At 50.1% G+C, this 7910-nt stretch overlaps 1 pseudogene; it reads left to right on the top strand.

Annotated features, from left to right (window-relative positions):
* The first annotated feature begins 1668 nt into the window (after positions 1-1668).
* Positions 1669-7390, top strand: LOC137096888 (zinc finger protein 135-like; annotated as a pseudogene).
* The last annotated feature ends 520 nt before the right edge of the window (positions 7391-7910 follow it).

Raw genomic sequence — 7910 nt, 5'->3', positions numbered from 1 at the left:
CGAAAGGTCGCAGGTTCAATTCTGGGGAGCGGTGTGAGCTTCCACTGTCAGCCCTAGCTTCTGCCAACCTAGCAGTTCGAAAACATGCAAATGTGAGTAGCTCAATAGGTACTGCTCTGGTGGAAAGGTAATGGCGCTCCATGCAGTCATGCCGGCCACATGACTTTGGAGGTGTCTACGGACAACGCTGGCTCTTGGGCTTAGAAATGGAGATGAGCACCATCCCCCAGAGTCAGGCGTGACTGGACTTTATGTCAGGGGACTACCTTTACCTTTTTTTACAAGAGAGGAGATTCCTGCTGAACCTGAGGAAGAACTTCCTGAGTGTGTGAGAGAGAGCCCTTCAGCAGTGGAACTCTCTGCCTGGCCCGGAGGGAGTGTGGTGGAAGGAGGCTCCTTCTTGGGAAGCTTTGAAACAGAGGCTGGGTGGCCATCTGTGGGGGGAGGGGGCTGGGCTGGAGGATGGCCCAGGAGGGGGTCTCTTCCCACTCTTCTAGGATTTGGGGTCACCATATGTCAGAAGTGACCCAAGGCATACAACAACTTCCCTGGAGACTAGGACGCAATGGAGCCATGGCTTCAAACTCCAAGAGAGGAGATTCCACCTGAACCTGAGGAAGAACTTCCTGACTGTGAGAGCCGTTCAGCAGTGGAACTCTCTGCCCCGGAGGGAGTGTGGTGGAGGCTCCTTCTTTGGAAGCTTTTAAGCAGAGGCTGGGTGGCCATCTAGTGAGTGCGCAATCCTCCAAGGGCAAGAAAGGGAGGCAGGCAGGCAGGGAGGGGAAAGAAGAAGGGGGCCAGGGTCCTCCACGGGCTGCTCCAGAAGGGGGGCTGGGCCTCCCCTTGGACCCTCTGCCCAGTCCTTCCTGAGGGCAGCCCTGGGGGGGGGGCAGGCCCGTAGCCAGGATTTCATTTCGGGGGGGGCTAAAAAAATTTCAGGGGGGGTTTCGGGGGGGGGCTGAGTTTCGGGGGGGGGCTGAGTCTGAGTGAAAGAGGGTCTAGCCTAGCAAACCTTTTGTATCATTACCCCAATACCCCCATACATATGGGATATATTGAGAATGGTGATCAAATCATTATATTAATAAACATAACAGTTTAAATAATGCACCAGTAAGGCCTTTTCGCGAACCACCGTGAGAATTTCGGGGGGGGCTGAAGCCCCCCGAGCCCCCCCCCTGGCTACATGCCTGGGGGGGGGTCCTCCCTCCCTCCCCTGAGGGGTCCCCTCCTGGGCTCCTCCTCCTCCTCCTCCCTGTCCTGCTCCAGCTCCCCCTTGGCCCCATTCCTCCGGCCAGAGTGGACACTGGGGGGGAGACACACACGTGGGGGGCAGCAGTACCCCCATCCTGGGTGTTCTTTGGGCGTATCACAGAGCAGCCATACACCTTTGGGGGCGAGGGAAGCCGAGGGGAAAGAAGGGGGGGCAGGAGGGGGGGAGCCGGGAAGGGGGGGGCAGGCCAGGGAGGAGGAGGAGGGTGGGGGGGCCTCCCACAGCCCCCTCCCCCCCCTCCCCCCGCGTGACGCCGTGCCTGGAGCGCCCCCTGCCGCCCGCCGAGTCCCCCTCCCTCCGTCCCCCCCTCCCTGCTTGTGCCGCCGCTTCCCCTTTAAACATGCAAATGAGGAGCCCCCACTCAGCCAGAGCAGTCCCTCAGGCCCCGCCCCCTTCCCCTTTGGGAGGAGGAGGAGGAAGAGAGAGAGAGAGAGAGAGAGGCTGAGGTGAGCGGAGGGAGGGAGGGAGGGGGGAGTGTCCCCTCCGCATTGCCTGCCTTGTGTGGAACTGCTTCTCCGCCAAAGAGGAGAAGGGGGAGGGGGAGGAGGAGCACCCCCGCCTCAGCCCGGAAAGAAAGAAAGATAGAAGCGGGGAAGCCCCCCCCCCTCGGCCTCCCTCCCTCCTCCTCTCCGAGGGGGGCCACCCTGTCCCGATCCTCGACCCCCGGGGAAAGGCAGGCAGGCTTTCCTGGCCGGAATCCCTCAGGGTGGGTCTCCGTGAGTGCCCCCCTCCCTCCCTCCCTGCCTGGACATCTTCCAGACAAGGGAAGGGGGTGGCACTCTCTCCTGACCTTCCCCCCACACAGAACCTGAGAGGAGGAAGGGAGGCACCTGGCAGGCAGGCGGGCAAGCCTATGGGCTCCTCAGAGGCAGAGAGGGAGGCCTCCTGGGAACGAGGAAGAGGGCCAAGAATCACTCCCTTACAGGGTCCCGGCTGTCATCCTTTGGCCAGAAGAACTCCGCTCCACTGGCTGCCGGTTCAGTTCCTACCACAATTCAAGGTGCTGGTCTTGACCTACAAAACCCTGTACGGTTCCGGTCCAGTGTATCTGTCCGAACGGATCTCCCTCTACGTCCCACCCCAGAGTTTGAGATCATCTGGAGGGGCCCTGCTCTCGACCCCGCCTCTATCACAAGTGAGGCTGGTGGGGAGGAGGAGCAGGGCTTTCTCAGTGGTGGCCCCTCACCCGTGGAACTCTCTCCCGGGGGAAATCAGGTCATCGATATCCCTCCTCTCCGTCAGGAGGAAAGTAAAGACGTGGATGTGGGACCAGGCCTTTGGGCAACCAGGCAATTAAATCAGACAACCAGGCGAGTAAGACCAACAGGATTGAGGAAGTGGAACGGAAAACTAGAACTATGAGTTAGCGATCACTGACCATGTAAGAGGAGGAATTGGGTTTGTATTGGTTTTATTGATTTTATTGATATAATGCATGAACTAGTGTGAATTGTGAATTGATGTGATTTTGTGTATGATTGTTTTTATGATGCAGGCATCAAATTGTGCCTTTGCCTCTGTAAGCCGCCCTGAGTCCCCTTCGGGGTGAGAAGAAAGGCGGGGTAAAAGAACCCCAAATAAAATAAATAAATAAATAAATAAACTCTTGTCTGTCGGAGGCAAGCGTGGATGTTGCCATTGGCCCCCTTCATAAACATTGAATGCCCTTGCAGCTTCAAAGCCTGGCTGCTTCCTGCCTGGGGGGGGGTGTCCTTTGTTGGAAGGTGTTAGCTGGCCCTGATTGTTTCATGTCTGCAATTCCCCTGTTTCCAGAGTGTTGTTCTTCATTTACTATCATTTATTTTTATTTACTGTGTCAGAAGCGAACCAAGGGTACGGTTGTAATGTATTGAAATACACAAACAAAGTGTTTAAAACTCGGCAAAAACAGTGGGTTGTTGTAGGGATGCTTGCCATAGATGCAGGCGAAACGTCAGGAGGAAATGCCTCTAGAACATGGCCATATAGCCCGAAAAAACCTACAACAACCCAGTGATTCCGGCCATGAAAGCCTTTGACAATACATCGGCAAAAACGCTTTCTGTCCTGATTTTACACTTTGTTTGTTTTTACTACTAGGAGCCAGATTGTGTTTATTTGCGTGGTTCCTTCCTTCCTGTTGAAATTGTCCACGTGGCCAACAATGTGATGCCGCTAAAAAAGCCAATGGGATTTGGGCCTGCAAAAACAGGAGTGTGATTGTGGACAGCCTGAATGGTTGTGCCTAGATATCCCGGGAAGTCCTGCTCCCCCTGCTCTATTCTGCCTTGGTTAAACCACGTTACCTGGAATCACAGCGTGTCCACTTCTGGACAGCACAACGGAAGGGAGAGGTTGACTCTGAGCTGGAATGTGTCCAGAGGAAGGAGACTCAAATGATCAAGGGTCTGGAGAACAAGCCCCATGAGGAGCGGCTCTTCTTCAGGCTAAACATGCCCAGTTCCCTAAGCCGCTCCTCATAGGACTTGTTCTCTAGACCCTTGATCATTTGAGTCGCCCTCCTCTGGACACATTCCAGCTTAGAGTCAATATCTCTCTTGAATTGTGGTGCCCAGAATTGGACACAATAATAATGCCTCTAGAACATGGCCCTATAGCACGAAAAAACCTACAAGAACCTAGTGGACACAATATTCCAGGCAGAATAGAGCATGGGGAGCATGACTTCCCTGGATCTAGACACTATGCTCCTCTTGATGCAGGCCAAAACCCCATTGGCTTTTTTTGCCGCCACATCACATTGTTGGCTCATGTTCACCTTCCTCCCCACGAGGACCCCAAGATCTCAAGCCAGGCCTCATCGTCCCCCATTCTGTCTCTTTGCATTTCGTTTTTTATGCCTAAGTGGAGTATCTTGCATTTGTCCCTGTTGAACTTCATTGTGTGAGTTTTGGCCCTTCATCTCTCTAATCTGTCAAGATCGTCTTGAATTCTGCTCCTGTCCTCTGGAGTATTGGCTCTCCCTCCCAATTTGATGTTGTCTGCAAACTTGATGATCCTGCCTTCTCGCCCTTCATCTAAGTCATTAATAAAGATCCTGATCAGGACCGGGCCCAGGACGGAACCCTGTGACATAAGAAAAGAAGATCAAATACATGAAGGGAAATATAGAAATACAGGAGAAAATATGAAAATATAGAAGTCATAACACAGAGAGTAAACCCAACGACCTTCCCCCAGTGTCCATAGTTTATATTACTCATAGGAAGGTCCATAAAGGGAAATATTTCCATGAGGGGGAAAGAGAGTCCCTTGTTTGTGAGGTGGGGGACCCTCAGGAGCCCAGGTGTGCCTCCGGTGGGAAAATTCAGATACTTTTGTGGCATGATTTTCAGTAATAAATTGGTTACTCTCTGCTGTAAACATATGAAAATAGGGCACAAAGCCTTGATCAAATGATACACACCAAATTGACCAAGGCTTAACCCTTATTATCCAGCCTGGCGTCCTTGCCCTTAGCAAAACTATAAGTTACAATCTCTTATGGGGGGGGGGGGGGGTCATGTTTGGCGTCAATTCTGTGTTGAGTTTCAGTTTGTATCTATAAATCTGGAAATTAAATACTACGGTTTCCTCCCTCATTGGGGAGGGAATAGTCCTCAAGCCCCAATCACTGGCCGATCCTCACAAGTTGGTCCTTTCATTGACTCCTTGACAGTCTCTCCCGTCGTTTTCCTTTGAAGTTCAAACAAAAACTGTTCTCTTATCTAAATCCCACTTCCCAGGACTTTCCCCTTTTCAGGCTGTTTTGCATATGCTTAATTGGGCATGGATGAGGTGGCTTTTATTGGGGCGTTGCTCAGAGTAGATGCCCTTTCTTCCCAGGTTGGGATTTATTGCATTGGTCACTTCATTTATTTATCGTGTCAGGAGCAACCAAACAATTGTATTGTATTGTGATGTCTTCATGCCGTCAGAAATTGACTCCTGACAGTTTCAGTTGGCCACCTTGATTTATCAAACCTCTCAACCTCTGAGGAAGCCTGCCACAGATGCAGGTGAAACGTCAGGAGAAAATGCTTCTAGAATGTGGCCATACAACCCGAAAAACCTACAACACCCCATCTAATTTGGGATGCTCAGAAAGCAGACCTGGGGCTCCTGATGGGAAGGGAGGCAGCACAGCCATCTTGGTGTCCCTTCTGAGCATTGAGCCCATTCCTGGTCATTCAGGGACACGCGTGATCCAGCGAACGGTGCCCTTGAGTCTTGCCAAGGACCGCTCCTTTCTCCCGGCCGGCCTGCCTTCCATTCCTTTCCCACATTTCTCTTCATCCCAATAAAATCAATATGATGCTCCAGAATTAGGATTTCCCCATTTTTCCTTCTCTCGTTCCTTTTTCTCTTCCTCCATCCCTCTCTTCTTCTGAATTCATTCCCTTCTTTTCAAAGAACCATTGATTCCCACGGCTGGTCTCTGGATATGTGCGTGAGGCCCCAGTGTCTGCATTTCTTGGTATTTCCATTCTCAACGTGACCCATGAAGGGGAAGGGGGAAATCTTGGAGGTAGAGAAGGTCTCTGGCTTCCATCCTTGATCTTTCTCTTCTTTCTTCACCAGGGAAGTGAGGACTCTTTGGAGCGACCTCTTGGATGCAGTAAGGAAACCAATAATACAGGGAGAAGACATCCTCTCGAGGCGATGATCTTGCTGAATTCTTGACTTCACTTACAGATAACAAAGGAATAAAGAAGAGTCAAGTCTCTGTATTGGAATTAAACACCTTGACATGGAGGAGAAAGCGTCTAAGTGCCTGGAGTGTGGAAAGAGCTTCACTCGGAGGCATAATCTGCAGCAACATGTAAAGACTCACACTGGGGAGAAACCCTATTCCTGCCTGGAGTGTGGACAGAGCTTTGTTCGTCGTTCCCATCTACATTCACATGAAAGGACTCACACTGGGCAGAAACCCTATACATGCCTGGAATGTGGACAGACTTTCGCTCGTAATTCCAATCTACATAGACATCAAAGGACTCATACAGGTGAGAAACCCTATAAATGCCTGGAGTGTGGACAGAGCTTCACTCAGATTTCAAGTTTGCATTCACATAAAAGGACTCACACTGGGGAGAAACCTTATAAATGCCTGGAGTGTGGTCAGAGCTTCACTGAGAGTTCAAATCTGCGTTCACATCAAAGGACTCACACAGGAGAGAAACCCTATAAATGCCTGGAGTGTGGACAGAACTTTGCTCATAGTTCAGATCTACGTTCACATGAAAGAACTCACACTGGGGAGAAACCCTATACATGCCAGGAATGTGGACAGAGTTTCACTCGTAATTCGAGTCTACATAAACATGAAAGGACACACACTGGGGAGAAACCCTATAATTGCCAGGAATGTGGACAGAGATTTGCTCAGATTTCAGGTCTACGTTCACATGAAAGGACACACACTGGGGAGAAACCCTATAAATGCCTGGAGTGTGGACAGTGCTTTGCTCATAGTTCAGATCTACGTTCACATGAAAGGACTCACACTGGGGAGAAACCCTATAAGTGCCTGGAATGTGGACAGAGCTTCACTGTGAGTGGCCATCTACATAAACATCAAAAGACTCACACTGGGGAGAAACCTTATAAATGCCTGGAATGTGGACAGAGCTTCACTCAGAGTTCAAATCTACGTACACATCAAAGGATTCACATTGGGGAGAAACCCTATAAATGTCATGAATGTGGACAAAGCTTTGCTCATAATTCAAGTCTACGTTCACATGAAAGGATACACACTGGGGAGAAACCCTATAAGTGCCTGGAATGTGGACAGAGCTTCACTGTGAGTGGCCATCTACATAGACATCAAAATACTCACACTGGGGAGAAACCTTATAAATGCCTGGAATGTGGACAGAGGTTCACTCAGAGTTCAAATCTACGTACACATCAAAGGATTCACACTGGGGAGAAACCCTTTAAATGCCAAGAATGTGGATATAGCTTTGCTCAGATTTCAGCTCTACGTGCACATGAAAGGACACACACTGGGGAGAAACCCTATAAATGCCTGGAGTGTGGACAGAGGTTCACTCAGAGTTCTCATCTAAATAATCATGAAAGGACTCACACTGGGGAGAATCCCCATAAATACCTGGAATGTGCACAGAGCTTTGCTCAGATTTCAGGTCTACATTCACATGAAAGGACACACTGGGGAGAAACCCTATACATTCCTGGAATGTGGACAGGTGTACAGTTATAATTCAAATCTACGTAAACATCAAAGGATTCACATTGGGTAGAAACCTTATAAATCCCTGGAATGTGGACAGATCTTCACTGTGAGTGGCCATCTACATGGAAATCAAAAGACTAACACTGGGGGGAAACCTTATAAATGCTTGGAATGTGGTCAGAACTTCACTCAGAGTTCAAATCTATGGACACATCAAAGGATACACACTGGGGAGAAACCCTATACATGCCTGGAATTTGGACAGAGCTTTGCTCATAGTTCAGATCTACGTTCACATGGAAGGACACACACTGGGGAGAAACCCTATACATGCCTGAAATATGGACAGAGGTTGACTCATAATTGAAGTCTACATAGACATCAAAGGATTCCCACTGGGAGAAAGCTTATAAATGCCTGGAATGTGGTCAAAGCTTCACTCATAATTCAAGTCTA

Source organism: Anolis sagrei, chromosome 4 (genome assembly GCF_037176765.1).
Source record: "Anolis sagrei isolate rAnoSag1 chromosome 4, rAnoSag1.mat, whole genome shotgun sequence".
Lineage (NCBI taxonomy): Eukaryota > Metazoa > Chordata > Lepidosauria > Squamata > Dactyloidae > Anolis > Anolis sagrei.
Note: the sequence above shows the minus strand (reverse complement) of the source record. Positions and strands in the feature narration are given on the sequence as shown.